Source organism: Archocentrus centrarchus, unplaced genomic scaffold (genome assembly GCF_007364275.1).
Source record: "Archocentrus centrarchus isolate MPI-CPG fArcCen1 unplaced genomic scaffold, fArcCen1 scaffold_89_ctg1, whole genome shotgun sequence".
Taxonomy (NCBI): domain Eukaryota; kingdom Metazoa; phylum Chordata; class Actinopteri; order Cichliformes; family Cichlidae; genus Archocentrus; species Archocentrus centrarchus.
Window position 1 is genome coordinate 260235 of NW_022060298.1, and position 19609 is coordinate 279843.

Consider the following 19609-nt stretch of genomic DNA (forward strand, 5'->3'; position numbering starts at 1 on the left):
GCTTTAAATCAAAGATTCTGCTGCTTTATTTTGAAAAGGTGTCATTTCCTGTCTGCAGCCAGCAGCCAATAGGAACGCAGGTATTTCATCATGCTTTAATCACACTGTCTGTTTACAGTCTGATGGATGTGATCAACAAACAGTTTAATTCCTGCATCACAAAAGTGACATAACTTCCTCCAAGATATGTTTTGTGTTGGAGCAGAACTCACCTGAGACTCACCTGAGACTCACCTGTGTGGGCGCTGCTGGTTTCCTGTTTGGATTCTGTCACAGAGGAGAAACAGGAATCTGAGCGGTCTGTAGGTGGGATTCCCTCTGGATCCAAAGTGTGAAGGAAAAAGTGGAACTACAGAGAAGACTTTATGTTCTATGTGTGACGTGAAGAGTGAACTCAGGGAGCAGATTTCTGACTGACAGGTGAAGAAGAGCAGGTAAAGAAACCTGATCAGTAGAAATGTTTGTCTGATTTGTGTAGATCTGATCAGGGTTTGTGTTTGTTTGGGCAGAATAATCAGAAGTTTCCTGAATTTTAAATCAAGTTTCATGTTTAGAGTTCTGAAAAATAAAAGTGGAAATGTGACTAAAAATAAATGAAAATCTGATCTGAGGTCAGTCACAGAAAGCCAGAATAAAGGAGGAGTTCCTCTGGATCATCTCTGCAGCAGCAGGAGCAAATCTGAGAGCCCGATCTCTATGTGAGGAATATTTAATTTACCTTTACAGGTGAAGTGTTCATTTACTGCTGTTTTATTAATGTCAGCTGGTTCTAAATGCAGCAGCTCATGTTCTCAACAGAACCTCTCCTATAGAACATATGACTCCTGTCCTTCAGCTTCACTGCCTTCTGTAAAATATTCATTATTTTGAAGATTCTGCTTCTTACTTTCAAATCTCTCCATAATGATAATCAGTGATTATGGAGAGGAGCGTCCTCATAAACAGTGTTGGGGAGGTAATAAAGGGAGCTCTGAGGCTCCTTTCCTTCCTGTTAGAGGCTGCAGACACTTCAGGAAGTTCAGACATTACAGATCAGCTGTTGGACTGCTGTCTGTGACGTCACTCCACCGCCCTCTGCTGGACACAGATGACAACACAACCTGCACCAGCCCGTCACACAGTGAGAAATAATATTCAGATTAGTCTGAAGAAGCCACAACTTCCAGCATCTCATCCAGGATAAGCAGCACAGGAGAGAAGAAGAAGAACCACGAGACCAGCAAAGATAAATGATTGGAGAACTTCCTGTGGAACAACTGGAAGCCAGACTCAAGTAGGGGACGTGTGGGGGTGATTAAGATGGGAGGTGACAGGAGGAGCTGCCCAGTGCTCAGGGATGGGACAGAATCAGCCATGTCCAATAAAGAAGAGGAAGGAATGCTGGAATGTTCTTTAGTCAAAGAGGGAGAAGGACTGAGCACATCAGAGGAATTAGGGAAGAGGAAAAGTAGGGAACAGAAATTATGCTGTGATAGCTACAGGAAGCAAAATCAGGGAGAGCAGGTCGGAATTATATGGGAGTGAACTGGACAGGGTGGGAACAACACGCTAACATGCAGTGACTCAGTGTCAGCCCTTATCACTAATAAAACAGGGAATGTCATCAGGACCGGCTTCAGGGAATCTTGCAGGTATATGATCACCTGGCAGAACACGAGGAGGAAACGGTCCTTCTGTGGGTTCCAGCACAGGTAGGATTTCTGGGAAAGTGGACCGGTCAGTGTGATTAAATGACTGCAGCATCCTACAGGAGGCGGAAGAGCGCCACGCAGGTTACCGTCTGCCTTTACACACCAAAGAAGAAGAAGAAGCCTCACTCGGACACCTGTTGTGCTTCATGTCAGCAGCAGCTGCGCTCAGGTGTCCCTCCGTTCGGGTAGCAGAGGCTGTACCGGGACTTTGTACCGGGTTTAGGTCTTTAGAGGAGGATGAAGGTCCCGCTGCTGTTCCTGCTCCTCATCAACGGTAAGCAGCTCGCTCTGAACTGTGTGAACGGAGCAGCACCGCAGTGTGAGGAATATCACGCAGATAAACCCACGCAGAGTCGGAAAGCATGGATTGAATGATGAGTGGCTTCATTGATAAGAGCATGAGCGATGATCGGAGACGGCTGAGGACCCGGAGACCGCACAGACTGAGGCAGAGTGGCGGGAGAAGCAGCGCTAACAGCTGGGCTAAAGTAGAGGCTTCGCCTCCGGGGAGCGCCGGGCGAGACTGCGCTGAGGACGGACAGCATGCTAAAGACGTCACAGCCTCATTGTTAACTGCAGTTCCTCACACACACACACTCACACACACACACTCTAACAACACAGCATGAGCGTGTGTGCGCATCCATGCTTGTTTCTCTTTCAGGTGTGTTTAAGCAGTCGGTGACCAACTGCGGCTCCATCAGCTTCTGTGCTTTATTATTGTCCTCCATGTTTTTGGTCCAGTTTACATTAGTGTCATTGAGGAGTTAATTTCTGCCAAAAGGTTTCACACAAATAAAACCTGCTTTACAAACTGTCCTCGAGCACAAAATGATCTCTCCTCGAATACCAAACAGTTCCACCGTAAGTTTGTGCCAAAGTCACTTTTCCTCCTCGACAGCAGGGGGTGCTATCGAGACAACTGAAACGCGTCGAGAGCAGTATTAACTTTTTTCTACACAATATTAACTGTGTGGACCGGCAGCTGTTGCTGTATGCAGTTATATCTGATAATCGAGGTCAAAAATGCGGAATTGTACATTGTCAAGGCCATTTTAAAATGCTGAAGTTATGGAAACTGATTGTGTGACTTATTAAAACTGAGTAAGAATACAAACATCTTGAAACACTCCTTTATATTCCACTTAGCATAACATACCCTTTCAGTAAGTCTGTATTCCCTAAAGGACTTAAATTCTTGGTGACTAACTTTAGATAATCAAAATGAACACATTTCCAAAGGCTTGCCTTGATTGTTCATCCTTGAGATTAAACCAACAGTCCATGTATTTTGTTATAACTAGCTGAGGAAATGAATTCAGTAGCAGAACTATGAAAGAACAAGAAAAAAAAAAACCTTGACATAATGTACAATCCAGCCTTTTTGACCTCGATTATAACTGCATACAGCAACAGCTGCAGGTCCACACAGTTAATATTGTGAACAAAAGAAGTTAATACTGCTCTCGGCGTGTTTGTCGTCTCGATAGCACCCCCTGCTGTCGAGGAGGGAAAGTGACTTTTGGCACAAACTTACAGTGGAACTGTTTGGTATTTGAGGAGACATCATTTTGTGCTCGAGGACAGTTTGTAAAATATGTTCTGTGTGTGCAGCACGTGTTCTTTGTGTGCAACCTTTTGGCAGGAAATTAACTCCATATCATTCTGTCTGTAAACATGATGGCTCCAGATGTTCTGAATGAATGTTGATGAAACTTTGTAGGGGTGCAGAGGTCAGAGGTCATGTTAACAGTCCATTAAGATTTGACTTCCATCACCACCAATGCCTCTGAGGTCACCTTCATGGTTTATTGATCAATAAGCCTCCAAATATTTAAAATGTCACCTTTGACCTCTGACCTCACATCTACATTTCACAGCTGCCTTTCTTTCAAGTTGACCCCAAAATATTATTTATGAATAAAGTATTGTTTAGAGAGAGAATGAATGCACATAAATAAAATAATTAAACTCTAAATGTTGTCAAGTACATTAAAATGGGTTTCATCACAGCAAACAACAAAAGCTTTGTCTTCACTGCACTACACACTTCTTAAAGTGTGTTTACAAACAAACAAATCTCCAGAAATGACAACACAAGGAAACTCCGCCCAGAGACAGAGCGGCCGGGGTGGGGTTTGCAGCAGCTTGTTGGGTATAAAGAGCATCTTTGACAGGCAGAGTTTCACCAGTCTGTAAGAACTACACACACAAGCTGTGGAAGATTTTCAGAATAAAGTTCTTCAGTGTGAGATGGCAAAGATATTGAATCTGATCATCTCCAGTAACGAGATCAAAGATTCAGAGTCTGTGCAAGGACAAGACTGAAAGTCAGCTTTGATTCCTGTGAGGCAACAGTGCATCAGAAACAACCTGATCCTGTCTGAAGGAACTCCAGGAACACTTCCAGAAATCAGAGCCACATGTGGACTCCTCTGAGCCAGAGCTCATTTAAACTGAGGCAAAGTGGAAACTGTTCTGAGGTCAGACGAATCCAAGCATGAAATTCTTTATGAAAAACATGGACACCACATCCTCAGGAGTAAAGAGCAGAGGAACTGTCCGGCTTCCTCAGTTCAAAGCCTGCCTCTCTGATGGTTTGGGGGGTGCATCAGTGGAACTGGAGCTGGCACATCTGGAAAGGCTCCATCAGAGCTGGAAGGTAGATCCAGGTTTCAGAACAGCGTGTGCTCCATCCAGACGTTTTCTTCAGGAAGGTCTTCATGTTTCAGCAGGACGATGATAAACTGCATCTTTTCCGACAGCACGGCTTCATAGTGGAAGAGTCCGGCTGCTGGACTGCAGGTCAGTCCAGCAGCCGGACTCTTCCACCACAGTCCTGACCTTTGACCAGCTGAGAACATCTGGAGCATCAGGAAATCAAAAACAGGAGAAAGCAGCCCCAGGACTGCTGAGCAGCTGGAATCCTCTATCAGACAAGAACAGGACAACGTCCAGCAGCTGCTCTCCTCAGATCCAGATGTTTACGGTCTGTTAAAGCAGAGGGGATGCTGCACAGCTGGAACACAGACCTGTAACTGCTTTTAAAGATGCGTCGCCATCAAATTCAAAATGAGTTCATGTTTTTATTAAAATTGTACATTTCCTTATGTCTGTGTTCCACTGCTAATAAAATATGGGTTTATGAAATAAGCAGGTCATTCTGTTTTTATTTCCATTTCTGGCAGCAGCCCAGCTGTTCTGGACTCGGGGTTGGATTACAGCAGTAGCCTAAAATACAACGAGCCTTCCTGAAATCACTGAGATGATTAATCTGGGAAGTCTGTATGTTTCATAAATTTGTGTTCAGCTGATGTGAGTGCTTATAGGACACATGTTAATATGCAGTGGTAATATGGTTGTTGCCTTATTGTCCAGCAATAAAATGTTACACAACAGCTAACAGGTCAGCAGAGTGTAGAAGGAGATGATTGACAGGTGTAACACTGCAAGGATACAAAGGCTAATTTACAGCATGGAGCTCTAAAACTGTCAGAGTAGCTGAAGCTGGAAACCTTCGAGCATGCGCAGCGCCATCTGTGCCTGTACAGAACGTGATGTCACTGGGTTGCCTTACATTAACTTATGTTAGCTAACTGATGACCCAGCGGAAAACAAACTGCTGCCCCCTGTGTTTGATTTTTCCTCGTCAGGGGTGCAGACCGAGCGGTGCAATCAGCGGCTCTTCATGTCCTCATGTCAGTTATAAGCACATCGTCCCCACCACTCAGTGCCTTTCTGACCTCAGAGCAGCAGTCTCCATAAAGACCTGGGAGTTCCCCTCCAATAAAGATTTTCTACTTGGAATTTTGTACCGTGGCTCAAGTGTCCTCACAGAATTCCTGAAGCCGTCATCCTCCACCATGGAAAGAGGCTGCCGGTCGTTCCTGCCAGGCTCCTCCTAATCTCCACGGCTCTATGGGAATCGCCTAAGGGAAATAATAAAATAATTAAGGCTGTAGCACATCTACATGTAGATTAAATCATGCAGTATCCCTTCCAAAGTTAACACAAAAGGGTAATTATATTTAATCAAATCTGAGCCATATTATATTTAGTATATTTGTTTCAGTTCCAGTAAATGGATTCATTTAAATAACACGTTTCAATGGGATAAATGTATTATATCAGGGTCTTAGCATCATTTATACTTTTCGAGCTGGCTAAAGTAACAAATGACCAGCTGCACTCTGAAAATTAATATCAACTGATGCTGAAGATGACTAAAATATTACTTTCACCACTGCCTGGGTATCCTCTGCCCAACTGAAAGGCCTCTGCAGTGACCCCTGCCTCTGCAGTGACCCCTGCCTCTGTCAGTTACCTCTGCTTTGAGGGTTTGGGTCTGTCGGGGTCGGATGATTCAGTCAGGTCTGCTGGTCTCTGACCAGCTGTTCTGTGCTGCTTTCACTGTTGAAATAAAGTGTCTGTATCTGTGTTTATATGCACGTTGTCAGTAGATCAGCTACAGACCTTTTCCACTCATGTCTGCATATTTTGCAGCTGCAGCCTTATGCTGACGATGTTCATCCTTCTAGGAGATCTTAGAGAATTAATGCTGTTCTAGGTTCTCAGTGCTTTGGCTGGTCTGTGAGAGAGCGCTGCCTTTGCACACATTTTAAATCTGTACAGATTAAAAGCTTGTTTCACTGATTTGAGTGTCGCTGATTAAACTTATTTTGATTGTGTGGTTGTCAGACTGAAGATGATGCTACTTCTAGTTCATCATTTCAACACCGGATCAAACCCAAAACATCTGATTTGTGCTTCTGTTTGTGTGCCCTCACAGTTTCCCAGCATGCCCTGGCTGTGCTGGTGGAGGTGAATGAGGGGGAACGGTCTGTCCTGCTGCCCTGTCTGTACTCAGGTTTCATACCTGAGGATGACCCCACAATGATGTGGACTCGCAGTGATCTCGATCCCAAATCTGTGCACCTACGAGGAGAAGGAGGAGATGATCTGAGAGGACAAAATCAGGGTTACAGCAGGCGCACATCAGTGAGTCCTTACGCTCTGATCACCAAAGACTTCAGCCTCACTCTGAGGAAACCCACAGTGACCGACAGCGGCAGCTACACCTGCTCCATCAGTGCTGGAAGACAAGAACGGAGACTGAGAGACATCCAGCTGCAGGTCAAAGGTCAGCAACAAACCCCAACCCCTCCTGTGCTTACAGGTCATGAGTCAGTACTGTAGACAAAGGTCAGAGGGTAAACTGAGCCAATGTGTTTCTGAGCATCTTGATGAAACCAGCAGCAACATTTAACTTTAGAGATGTTCCCAACAACTAGTTTCTTACAAAACAAGGACACGCGTCTTCATTTTAAATTTAACATACATTTATTTACATTTTGTTGTCTGTTTGGAGCATAATGAGCAGTGTTCATAACGCATGATGCCTCACAGTTAAGAACGATGCTCGTTCTACATGATACGCATCTCAGTAAAAGTTCAAATCTAAAATGATAATAAAACGATCCAAACATCCACCCAGGCTGACAGAAACATTAAATTCTTGCACTTTTCCCCCTCTTGGGTCCTACTCTTTGCTGTGGTCAGTTTGTTTTTAAGGTGCAGACACATTTGTTCCTCTAGGTTTTTTTTTTGCTTCTTTGTACAAACTTGGGGGAGGAGCCAGAAATGCACGGGAGGAAATGAAAGTGTTTTTTCCTGGGAGGTTTGCTTCAGGTCACATTCAAAATCTTCAATAATGACTAACAGCAGTAGATCAAAAAAAAAATAATAGTCAGCCCAAGATTTTCTATAAAAATGTCAGGGCTGCAACGCCATCTGGTGGCAGAGGGCTGCATAACACTTAGAACATTTATGTTAACCGACTAAATAGCAAAGATTATTCGGCTAGTCACGCACATCCCTATTTACCACAGACCTGAGCTCACTGGAAACAGTAGAACAGAGCAGAAGAAAATAGCATCATCTGTAACTTCTGGGGTACAGTATGTGACATTCAGGCCTTTGAGCCTGTGAGCAGAGGTTTGTGTCCTCAGCTCAGAGAGATCCAGCATCCACACTTCTGTAAATATATTTACAACCACAAAAAGAAACATTCAGGATGAGTTTGTTTTGTAAAGATGTGTCAGAATCTGTGTTTTTATGCTATACAGAGGTTTTAATAGTTTGAGCTGAAAACAATTCATTATGATCGCTCAGTAGTTTGCAGCTATTGAAGCATTTCATGTATTCCAGTTTAGCTATAATAGATATAATCACTGGTTTCAGGGTCAGAGGTCAGGAGTGTAGATGCTCAGCTGGGCTCCAGTTCCCATCAGTGTGCCTGCTGCTGCTTCTACAGCTCATATTGTGGTTTATTGTCCTCTCAGACCAGCAGGTGGAGGTGAAGGTGGAGGAAGGCTCAGAGTCTGTCATCCTGCCCTGCAAAACAACACCTGACCTGCCCGAGGACACCAGGGTGGAGTGGACTCGCTCTGACCTGGGACTCTTGGTGGTCCACGAGTATTCAAGCAAAAGTGACCACCTTATGGCTCAGGATGACTATTACACAGACCGAACGAAGATGAATGAAGACCTGCTGAGAACTGGAGACCTCAGTCTGACCCTGAAACAGCCCACACAGAGAGACACAGGAGGATACATCTGCACCATCTACAGGGACAAAGACATCCTGAGACAGAAAGTAGTGCTGCAGGTCAAAGGTCAGTGCTGTAGATAAAGGTCAGAAGCACCAGTCAAAGGTTTGGACACACCTTCTCCTTCAATGTATTTATTTTTTTCTGCATTGTAGATTAACACTAAACTCATCCAAACTATGAAAAAAACAAATTTGGAATTATTTATTTTTTAAAAAAGTGTTAAACAAACCAAAATATGTTTATATTTTAGATTCTTCAAAGCAGGTACCTCCTGATATCAGCTTTGTGAGATAATCACCTGCACAGCTGTGCAGGTCAAGAGTTCATTTCTTGAATGTCTTGCCCTTTTAATGTGTTTGAGACCATCAGTAGTGTTGTGAGGAGGTAGAGTTGGTATCAGCAGGGTTATAATAGTTTTGGATTTTACATTATCGTTTAGTGAGGAGGTGGATAATGGATTTTACATTATCCACCTCCTCACTGCCCACCACCCTCGACCCACTACAGTTTGCATACCGGCCAGACAGATCCACAGATGACGCCATATCCTTCCTCCTCCACAAGACCCTTTCACACATAGACACTGGTAAGGGGAACTATGTGAGAGTGCTGTTTGTAGATTACAGCTCAGCATTCAACACCATAGTTCCCTCCAGGCTGGTCTCTAAGCTGCTGGACCTGGGCCTGGGCCCATCCCTGTGCAGGTGGGTTCACAGCTTCCTGACCAGCAGACCACAGGTGGTACGAGTGGGTCACCTCACCTCATCCTCCCTCACCCTCAACACTGGATCCCCCCAAGGCTGTGTGCTCAGCCCTCTGCTGTACTCACTGTACACCCATGACTGCGAGGCCACGTCAGAGTCCAACGTCATCATCAAGTTTGCTGACGACACTGCTGTTGTGGGACTAATCTCTCACAATGAGGAGACAGCCTACAGGAGAGAGGTCTCCCGCCTGGAGAACTGGTGCCAGGAGAACCACCTCCTGCTCAACGTCAGCAAAACAAAGGAACTGATCGTGGACTTCAGCAGGAAGCAGCAGAGGGACTACCATCCACTTGTCATCAGTGGTGCTGAGGTGGAAAGAGTGGACACCTTCAAATACCTGGGAGTGACCATCTCACAGGACCTGTCCTGGACTCATCACATAAACATCACTGTGAAGAAGGCCAGACAGCGTCTCTACCTCCTCAGGCGGCTGAGAGACTTCAAGCTCCCACTCAAGGTGCTCAGGAACTTTTACACCTGCACCATTGAGAGCATCATGCGTGGGAGCATCACCACCTGGATGGGAAACTGCACCAAGCAGGACTTCATGGCCCTAAAAAGGGTGGTTCGTTCAGCTGAACGGACCATCAGAACCACCCTCCCCAACCTGCAGGACATTTACACCAAGCAGTGCAGGCTGAGGGCCATGAAGATCCTAAAACAGCCCAGCCACCCCGGACACTCTCTCTTCTCCCTGCTCCCATCAGGCCGGCGTTACCGCTGCCTGAGGGCTAAGACTGAAAGGTTGAAGAAGAGTTTTTACCCACAAGCCATCCGTCTGCTCAACTCTGAGCCCTAACTGGACCATTATTGCACAGTGTAAATATCATAATTTAAAAAGTGTGTATAGTGTATAGTATATAGAGTATAGTGTATAGTGTGAATTACTTTTTTTTTTTTTTTTTTTTTTTTTTATTCTTCTTATTTATATGTGTGTGTATATAAGGTTGCAGGTACAAAATACATTTCACTGTGCATTGTACTGTGTATAACTGTGCATGTGACAAATAAACACTATCTTATCTTTTCTTATCTTATCTTAGTTTTAGTTAGTTTTTACTTTTTTTCTTTAATTCAGTTAGTTTTAATTAGTTTTCAGAGTGGTTTTGCTCGTTTTTATTCGTTTTTATTTTTGGTTTATTGCTTAGTTTTAATTTAGTTTCATTAGTTTCAGTATTAGTTTTAGTTTTTCATACTTTGTCAGGTGCAAGATTCAAGGTACAAGAGTGACTACTGTGTAATAAAAACTCAACCAAAGATAACGTTTAAAGAAATATATTCAACAACCAACTGTTCACAGACAGCAGCACTACATGTTAAATGTGTGTAATATTAAGGACACACATGAACATCAACAAGGAGAAACAAAGAAAAACATGAACTTCCAAACTCAATAAATTCTACAATAAACTCCCAATAAAGTTCAGCGTCAATGCAGCAGATTAACAACAGCTTCTGTTTCAGAGCTAGCTTGGTTAGATGCTCCATATGTGGCCGACCTCATGTCGCATTTCTGCTTGTGTAGCTGGATTGTGTGTGTTCATTACCTTACGGTCGTGTGCTGGTGTTTTATATGCGGTGCCGGCTGGGACTTCTTTTGGTCCTCGCTCTTTGTGCTCAGTTTTTTTTGGCTGCAAACATTTGTCCCTGTTTTTTCACTTTCTTCATTCTCTCGAGTCCTTACATTGATGGTTCCTGATTGTTATTCTCTCACTGATAAAGTGGCCGGAAAAGTACGGAAGAGGTTCATCACAACGTTGCGGCTGCGTGGCAGCGAGGAGTAGTCACATTTCTCTGGAGCTGAACGCCAGATCACGTTGGTTCAGAGCGGTTTCCTTGTGTGCGCTTCTCAGGTGGACTTTGACGTTGGTGTTTTTTCCTCACTGAGACGTGTTCCATACATTTTTCATCATTCACAACAAGACGCTCTTCTATCTGTATTATCGGACTCAAAGAAACTCCATATGGGACTCTGCTGCTTTCTCTGCAGACCGCTGCCATTACTTTGCAGACCAGTGCGGTGAGCACACGCACAGCTGCCCGACGGCGCTCCCAGCGTAAACTCGGAGAGCGGAAAAATGATCAATCCATAAGGCTTTTAAATAAAATGACAAACAAGGAAAGGAAGTCATTTTATCTATAATTTTAGTTTGTTTTAGTTAGTTTTTTAAACTCACAATACAGTTTTAGTTAGTTATCGTTTTTCCCTTTTAATTTTAGTTATTATTTATTTCAGTTAACGACAATGTTTTTTCAATTTCAGTTTTCGTTATTTCATTCGTTTTTATTAACTATAATAACCCTGATTGGTATACAGTGAATAGCCCTGTTTGAGTAATGTTCTAATCCATATTATGGCAAGAACAACTCAATCATCACTGTAGCCCCTTAACTGGCAAGGGCCCGGTGACGGGCCGTTTGTAGTCCCTTTTATATGGCAGGCTAGACCCTCCCATTTTTATTGACACGTCATTCGGCCAATCATGTAACTGGCTGCACCAAATCACCTGACAAAGCTACGTGACGCCCTCTGAGTATTATTGGCTCTGGGAAACCCATTTCTTAACATGATTGGCCGAATGAGGTGTCAGTCAAAATGGGCGGGTCTAGCCTGCCATATAAATGCACTTCATTCGGCCCGCGGACCAGACGCAGCCGATTAATAGGCTATGAAATGGGTTGTTCAGAGCCAATAATAACCAGAGGGTGTTATGTAGTTGTTTCAGGTGATTTTATTTGCTGCCAGTTAAGGGGTTAAGTTCAGTCAATCTGAAACACTTCAAGAACTTTGAAAGTGTCCTCAAGTGCAGTCACAAAGACTATCAAACATTATGATGAAACTGAGTCTCATCAGGACCGCCCCAGGAAAGAAAGACCAAGAGTTCCCTCTGATGACCAGGATCAGTTCATCAGAGTTACCAGCCTCAAGTTAACAGCACCCCATATAAGAGCCCACCTAACTGCTTCACGGAGTTCAGGCAGCACACACATCTCAACATCAACTGTTCAGAGAAGACTGCATGAACCTAGACTTTAAGGATGAATGGCTGCAAAGAAGCCACTTCTAATGAGGAACAACAAGAGGAAGAGACTGGCTTGGGCCAAGGAACACAAGGAATGGACATTAGACCAGTGGAAATCTGTACTATGGTCCGATGAATCCAAATTTGAGATATTTTATTCCAAATGCCAAAAAAAGGTGAGTGTATGGTTCCCATGAAATATGGAAGAGGAAGTGTGATGGTCTGGGGGTGCTTTGCTGGTGACACTGTTGCTGATGTATTCAAAATCCAAGGACCACTTAACCTGCATGGCTACCACAGCATTCTGCAGCGACATGCCATCCCATCTGGTTTGTGCTTAGTGGGACCATCATTTGTTTTTCAACAGGACCCCAAACCCACCTCCAGGCTATGTGTGGGCTATTTGACCAAAAAAGAGGGTAATGGAGGGTTGGATCCGATGACCTGGCCTCCACCATCACCTGATATAAACCCAAATGAGATGGTTTGGAGTAGGATCGCAGAGTTAAGCCAAAATAGCCAACAAGTGCTCAGCACCTCTGGGAACTCCTTCAAGACTGATGGAAAACTCTTTAAGGTGATGACCTCATGAAGCTGATTGAGAGAAATTAAGAGTGTGCAAAGCTGTAATCAAAGCAAAGGTGTCTAAAAATCAAAGACATATTTTGGTTTGTTTAAAACTTTGAATTTAATTCATGATTTCTTATGTGGTCCTTCATAGTCTGATGACTTCAGTATCAATTTACAATGCAGGGAAAAAAAAGAAAAACAACCAAAGACAAAATTAAAAGTTGTGTCCAAACATTTGATTTAAACTGTATGTTTTGTATATATATATATATATATATATTTTATGTTTCACCACAGAACCATTTCCATCCTGGGCCACAGTTCTCCTGGTTCTCCTGGTGCTCATTGTTGTTTCCGGAGGTCTTTTATTTCATTTCCGGTACTGTTTCGTGTCAGGTGAGCCTCTCTGACTACTCTACCCACAACATGACTTTACTAAACAGTGTGTGTGCTTCACTGCACTGATCTGACACACAGCTGTTCTTCTTCTGTGGTGGTAAACAGCAGGCTGCCATGGAAACATGTGCTGACAGGAAGTGTTGCAGCAGCTTCAGTAATGTTCCTCCTTGAGTTGTGCTCAGTCATGTGGTGGAGAGCTTCAGATGTTCAGAGCAGACACATGAGATCTTCATGGTTCCTGTGCTGATGTGTGTGAGACGTGGCCGACTGTGGAGGCTCAGTGTGTGTGTTCTTCTGCTCTTCATCCAACATGTCTGCAGCTCTTTACAGGACGCTGTGACTAGTTACCAAAGAACGAGTCAGGAACACATCAGGAACAAACTGACACACAATCTGAGACTAGGAGGAGGGCACAGGGAGGTCATGTGACCATCAGACCTGCTGCTTTTATTTCAAAAAACTCATGCTGTACTCTATTGTCCTGTCAGATTACCATGTAGTGGTAGATTCAGGGGTGGAGTCTGTCCAGCTGCCCTGCAAATCTGCAGTTTACCTGCCCAAAGATGCTAAAGTGGAGTGGAAGGACAGAGACAGGAGGAAGGTCCACGTGTACCAGAACGGCTCTGACCAGCTTGAAGAACAGGACCAGCTTTACAGAGACCAAACAAAGATGAAGAGAAACCTGCTGAAACCTGGACACCTCAGCCTGACCCTGAGATACCCCACAGACAGACACACAAATACCTACACCTGCACCATCAGCAGGGAACAAAACATCCTGATGAAGAAAGAAGCAGAGCTGAAAGTCAGAGGTCAGTGGTACAGATACAGATCAAAGGTCAGAGGTAAGAGTGTACTTAGTTTTCACTTGTATTTCATATGACCTTTTTAGTCCAATTTCTCTCCAAAATTTATCAGTATTAGGAGTCTCAATATTAGGAATAATAATCATAGCATCAATATAAAGATCCAGAAAGGCCACGACCTGATGGTGGATTCAAACCCTGAACATTCGTGCTGTGTGGCAGCAATGCCAACCTGACATGATGTCTGACTGGGATTTTAAGTTTTGTTGATCCAGCTAATTTCTCCGTGAATCGCCACCTTGTGTGATGGAGGGGTTTGTGTGTCCCAGTGATCCCAGGAGCTATGCTGTCTGGGGGCTTGTCCCCCTGGTAGGGTCTCCCCTGGCAAACTGGTCCTGGGTGAGGGGATAGACAAAGAGTGATTAGAAAAACTCCTATGGAAGTGTCATCAAGGGAACTCTTTACCCTGCCCAGGATGGGGTTCCCGGGGCCCCACCTTGGTGCCAGGTCTGCACCCACCCTTCTTGGAGTCACTGGGCGGGTGCTCCAGGGTGCCCCATCCAGTGACTCCATCGTCCTATTAGGAGACTTCAACACTCTTGTGGGCAATGACAGTGAGGCCTGGAGTGGCGTAATTGGGAGGAACGGCCTGCCTGATCTGAACCTGACTGGTGTTTGGTTGTTGGACTTCTGTGTAAACCACAGGTTGTCCATAACAAACACCATGTTCAAACATAAGGATGTCCCTAATTGCATGTGGCACCAGGACACCCCAGGTCACAGGTCAATGATCGATTTTGTTATTGTTTCATCAGATCTGCGGCCATATGTTCTGAGCATATGGCCACAAAATGCTGGACCAGCTCTTCATCCTCTTGAGACTGTTTGAGTGTGCGTGGGAGTTTACCCAATCAGTCTACATGTGTTGTGCGGACATGGAGAAGGCATTTGACTGCATCCCTTGGGGTATCCTACAGGGTGACGCTGTGGGAGTATGGGGTGTCTTGCCTGTTGTTGTGGGCCATTCAGTCTTTATACACCTGAGTGAGAGCTTGGTCTGTTTTGCCGGCAATAAGTTGGACTAGTTTCCTGTGGATGTTGGACTTCGCCAGGGCTGCTCTTTGTCACCGATTCTGTTCATAATTTTTAATGGACAGAATTTCTAGGTGTAGCCAGGTGGTGGAAAGCTTCCGCCTTGGTGGCCTCAGGATCTTGTCTCTGCTTTTTGCGGATGATGTGGTCCTGTTGGCTTCATCTCTTGGTGGCCTTCAGATCACAGTGGAATGGTTTGTGTGAAGCAGTTGGCATAAGAATTAGCACCTGTAAGTCTGAGCCATTGGCCCTCAGCCGGAAAAGGGTGGAGTGCCTGTTGTCTGGGACCTCCCTCTACCGTCTGCTGGGGTGGTCACGTGGTTGTCGTTGGAATGCGTGGCCATGGGACTTTAGTGCTTTAGATATTATATCTCTCAGCTGGCCTGAGAATGCCTCGGGGTCCCCCCAGATGAGCTGGTGGAGGGGCTGGGGAGAGGAAGATCTGGGCTTCTCTGCTTAGGCCATTGATTGGACAGACACCAAAGACATAACCATCTCTGTTCAGTGGAGCAATGGGACATATTTCAGTCAAACATGTTTTCTCTGCAAATATTTCACTTCATCCAGTCAAAGAAAATGTGCTCAGTGCTGCTGCTCTCTGTGAAGCTCATGTTGTGCTTTGTTGTCCTCTCAGTCCTCAAGGTGGAGGTGGATTCAGGGGTATTGTCTGTCCAGTTAACCTGCAAAACCACAGTTCACCTGCCCAAAGACACTAAAGTGGAGTGGAAGGACAGTTCAGACAGGAAGGTCCACGTGTTTCAGAATGGCTTTGATTGGTCTGAAGAACAGGACCAGGATTACAGAGACCGAACACAGATCAATGAAGACCTGCTGCCAACTGGAGACCTCAGTCTGACCCTGAAACACCCCACAGACAGCGATAGCTACACCTACACCTGCACCGCCTACAACCAGAATAAAATTATTGTGCTGATGAGACAAGTGGAGCTGAAAGTCAGAGGTCAGTGCAGTAGATTCAGGTCAGAGGTCAGAGCATGCATAGTTGTCACCTGTGGTTCATAAAATACCTAGTTGTGACCTTTTTCCACACATTCCTGTCCATACATCATCCTCTAAGCCAGTGGAGGTCCTCAGTGAGCTAGAAAAGGTAATTTTTTGAACAGGGGCCTATTCCAGGAAGCAGGTTCAACAAACTCTGAGTTTAAAAACAGACTCTGAGTTGATCAACTCTGAGTTTCCCGTTCCAGAACAGCTGATCAGAGTTAGTTCAATCAGCTCTGAGTATGATCACCCTGATTTAGCGCGTGCATAAGGAAAGAAAGCCATCATCAATGGAGCGCTGATACCAGGACTCACCATGGCAACGGGTAAATAAAGGGTGGAGCCTCCATTTTAATTTGATGATGGAGGATCACTCGTGTCAGTGTGGAGCATGACGAGTCACTTTAATCAGCCTGACCCACTCTGACATCATCATAGACAGAATAAAGTTTGTTATCAAATATATCATTTCTTTATGTCTGCTGTCATCATTTACACAACTTGAATCTCTGCTGAAGCTGAATCCTAATTTTACATTTGATTCATAAAATCTAATTATTCAGCCTGATGGACAAACTGCAGGAGACAGAAAGTGAAGATAAAACTGTAGAGAAACAGCTCAGACTGAGTTTACTGACCGACCTGTTAGAGACTGAGACAGCAGCAGACCCCGGAGCTGACCTCAGGTCAGTTTGTTACTGAATAAAAACTGTTTTTGCTGCAGTTTATGGCAGTTCAGTTCATGGCCATTCAATTTTTTCAATAATAACACAATAAAAATGGAGTATATTGATACAATAGAAACCTCACTTTGTCTTTTTAATGGAGAATTTCATTATTTCTGCCATTACTGAATAAAAATGAGATTTACAGAAAAACAGCTTTAATGTTTCCAGTTTGAGTGTTTCTAATCTGATCTAAGATCAGCTTCACTGATAAATGCCGGGTTTCTGACAGCAGAGATGTTTCTGTTAAAGGTCAGAGGTCAGTCATAGTTTCACATTTAGCTGGAAATATTCAGAGCAGTTTTCCAAGTCTGTAATGAATGTAAAGTTTTACCAGTAAAGGCAAACATGCTTTGATAAATGTCTCATCTTTATAGGTTTTAAATATTTAAGCACAGTTTGGGAGGATGAGGCATTTTAATTAAAGAATCCAGATTGTGTCGGGAAAATGAATCCATTATGAACAGATCCAGGCTGGATGAGCTGGGAAATAACTGGAGCCTTGCTGATCCGTTATAGAGCCGATAATCACTGATTTAGGTGATTTTCAGTGAAAATATTTGGAAATTCATACTCTCAATTTCAGAGAGCAGAACTTTCAAAATGACATCATTTAAATCCATTTAGTTCAGTTTGAAGTCTTCAAATCATTTCAGCCTCATCTTCACTCAAGCATTCACATCATCTCCAGGATCAGACATTTTTCCACCAGTGAGCTTTTCCAACACGACCAATGATCGATCATTGATCACTGATCAGTGTGTTCTGTGTCAGCAGCTTCATCCAGATCAGTGTGATGTAACAGTGATGCTACAGTAACTACAGTAAATGTTTCAGTGTGAGATATATCAGTCCTGCTCATGCTTTAAATTAGAAATGCAGCAATTAGTAATAAGTCACTGATGATACTAATAAATATCTGAAGTACTTCTATCAAAGTGCTTCTTTTTTGCTTTGTCTTTGTCCCCAATATGAATGAGTTCAACAACATGGCAGACGGTGTGAATTGTGGCAGGTCTGTTACTATGAATGAAATGACTGTGGCTGGAAAGCAGCTAAACATCAATGAATGCTTTTACTGCTGAATTTTAAGAATTGACAATTTTCTGTAATCTTTGTTTCTAAAAGATGAAGGCTCGCTCACCCCAACATTATGCCGGGGATTTAAAATCTCACTTCCTAAACCCAAATAGATCTCTCATATTGAATACCATTTTTGCATAACAATGATGTTTTTTATATTGGCTAATGGGCTCTAGTACAGCCTTCAGCCTGTCACTGATGAAAGTCAATCAGGAGATCACTGAACAAACTGTTACCAACAGTGATGGATGATCCTGACCACCCTCTGATCACTTCCTGGACAGGCAGCAGAAGACCGCCTCTAACAGACTGAGTCAAGGACAGATGAAGGAAATCTTTAGCCTCTTTTCCACTAGCACCTGCTTGACTCGGCTCTTCTTGGTTTTGGTCCTTTTGCATTGAGGTACAACCTCAATGTGAGTGGAGTTGTTATAATGAAACGGCTGTTTTACAACTACTCTGAAGAATCTTTGAGAGAAAAGGCCAATCTCCACTGGTTGGAGATTGGCCTATAATTAGCTAAGACAGCTGGGTCAGTGATGGCTTTTTAAGTAGTGGTTTAATTACTGCCACCTTGAAGGCCTGTGGTACATAGCCATCTAATAAAGATAATTAAGATTGAAGTATCAATTAATGGAAGGACTTCTTTGAGCAGTCTTGTCTGAATGAGATCTAATAAACATGCTGACAGTTTGGAGGAAGTAACTATTGAAGTTCAATCAGAAAGATCAATCAAAGAGAACGAGTCTAAACAAATATTCCATCTCTCTCCATTAAATTGAAACTACAATAAAATTAAAGACTTCATTTCTTTGTAAATATTTTCACTGCTCATTTCACTTCATCCAGTCAGACAGCAGCAGCTCAGTGTTGTTGCTGCTGTCTGTCCAGCTCACACTGTGCTTTGCTGTCCTCTCAGTCCCCATGGTGGAGGTGGATTCAGGGTTAGTGTCTGTCCAGCTGCCCTGCAAAACCACAGTTCACCTGCCCAAAGACGCTAAGGTGGAGTGGATAGACAGTTTACACAAGATGGTCCATGTGTACCAGAAGAGCCGCAACCATCCTGAAGAACAGGACCATCGTTACAGAGACCGAACAGAGATCAGTAAAGACCTGCTGAGAACTGGAGACCTCAGTCTGACCCTGAAATACCCCACAGACTGGGACAGAGGCCCCTACACCTGCACCGTCTACAGCAAAGAGGGAAACGTCCTGCAGAAGAAACAAGTGGATCTGAAAGTCAGAGGTCAGAGCTTCACATTAATGGATTACAGAGCAGTGGGGAATAAATTTACCTGCATTCAAAGTCTTTCTTAAAGCGCTCTTATTAAGTTTATGGATTTAGTACGGCTGAAACGATCATTTTGGTAGTCGGATAAACTGTTTATTTTTTTATCGATTAGTTGATTAGTCAACGATTATTTCAATCTTACCTCACCTGCTCGAGCCTGCCCACCTGTAAACATCACCTTGTTGTCTCTCACAATTAAAATATGACCCATAAAAATACGAGTTTAAAACTAGCAAAATATAATTTAACAATAATGTGAGGATCACAATAAATATCAAATAAACAATGCATATTGAAGTGAATGCAATTTTTATATTTAAATGAAAATATAATGTGCTAATGAATAAAAATGTCCTCTGTCCATAAGCGCAAATGAGGCTTCAAATTAAATCAAAAAGATTTTTCCATCCAAAACAGAGGTTTATTATTCAGGATGAACGCTGATATTAATGCAAGTACCAGTACCCAATACAGTACCCAATACAGTACCAAATACAGTACTCAATACAGTACCAAATACAGTACCAAATACAGGACCCTATACAGTAC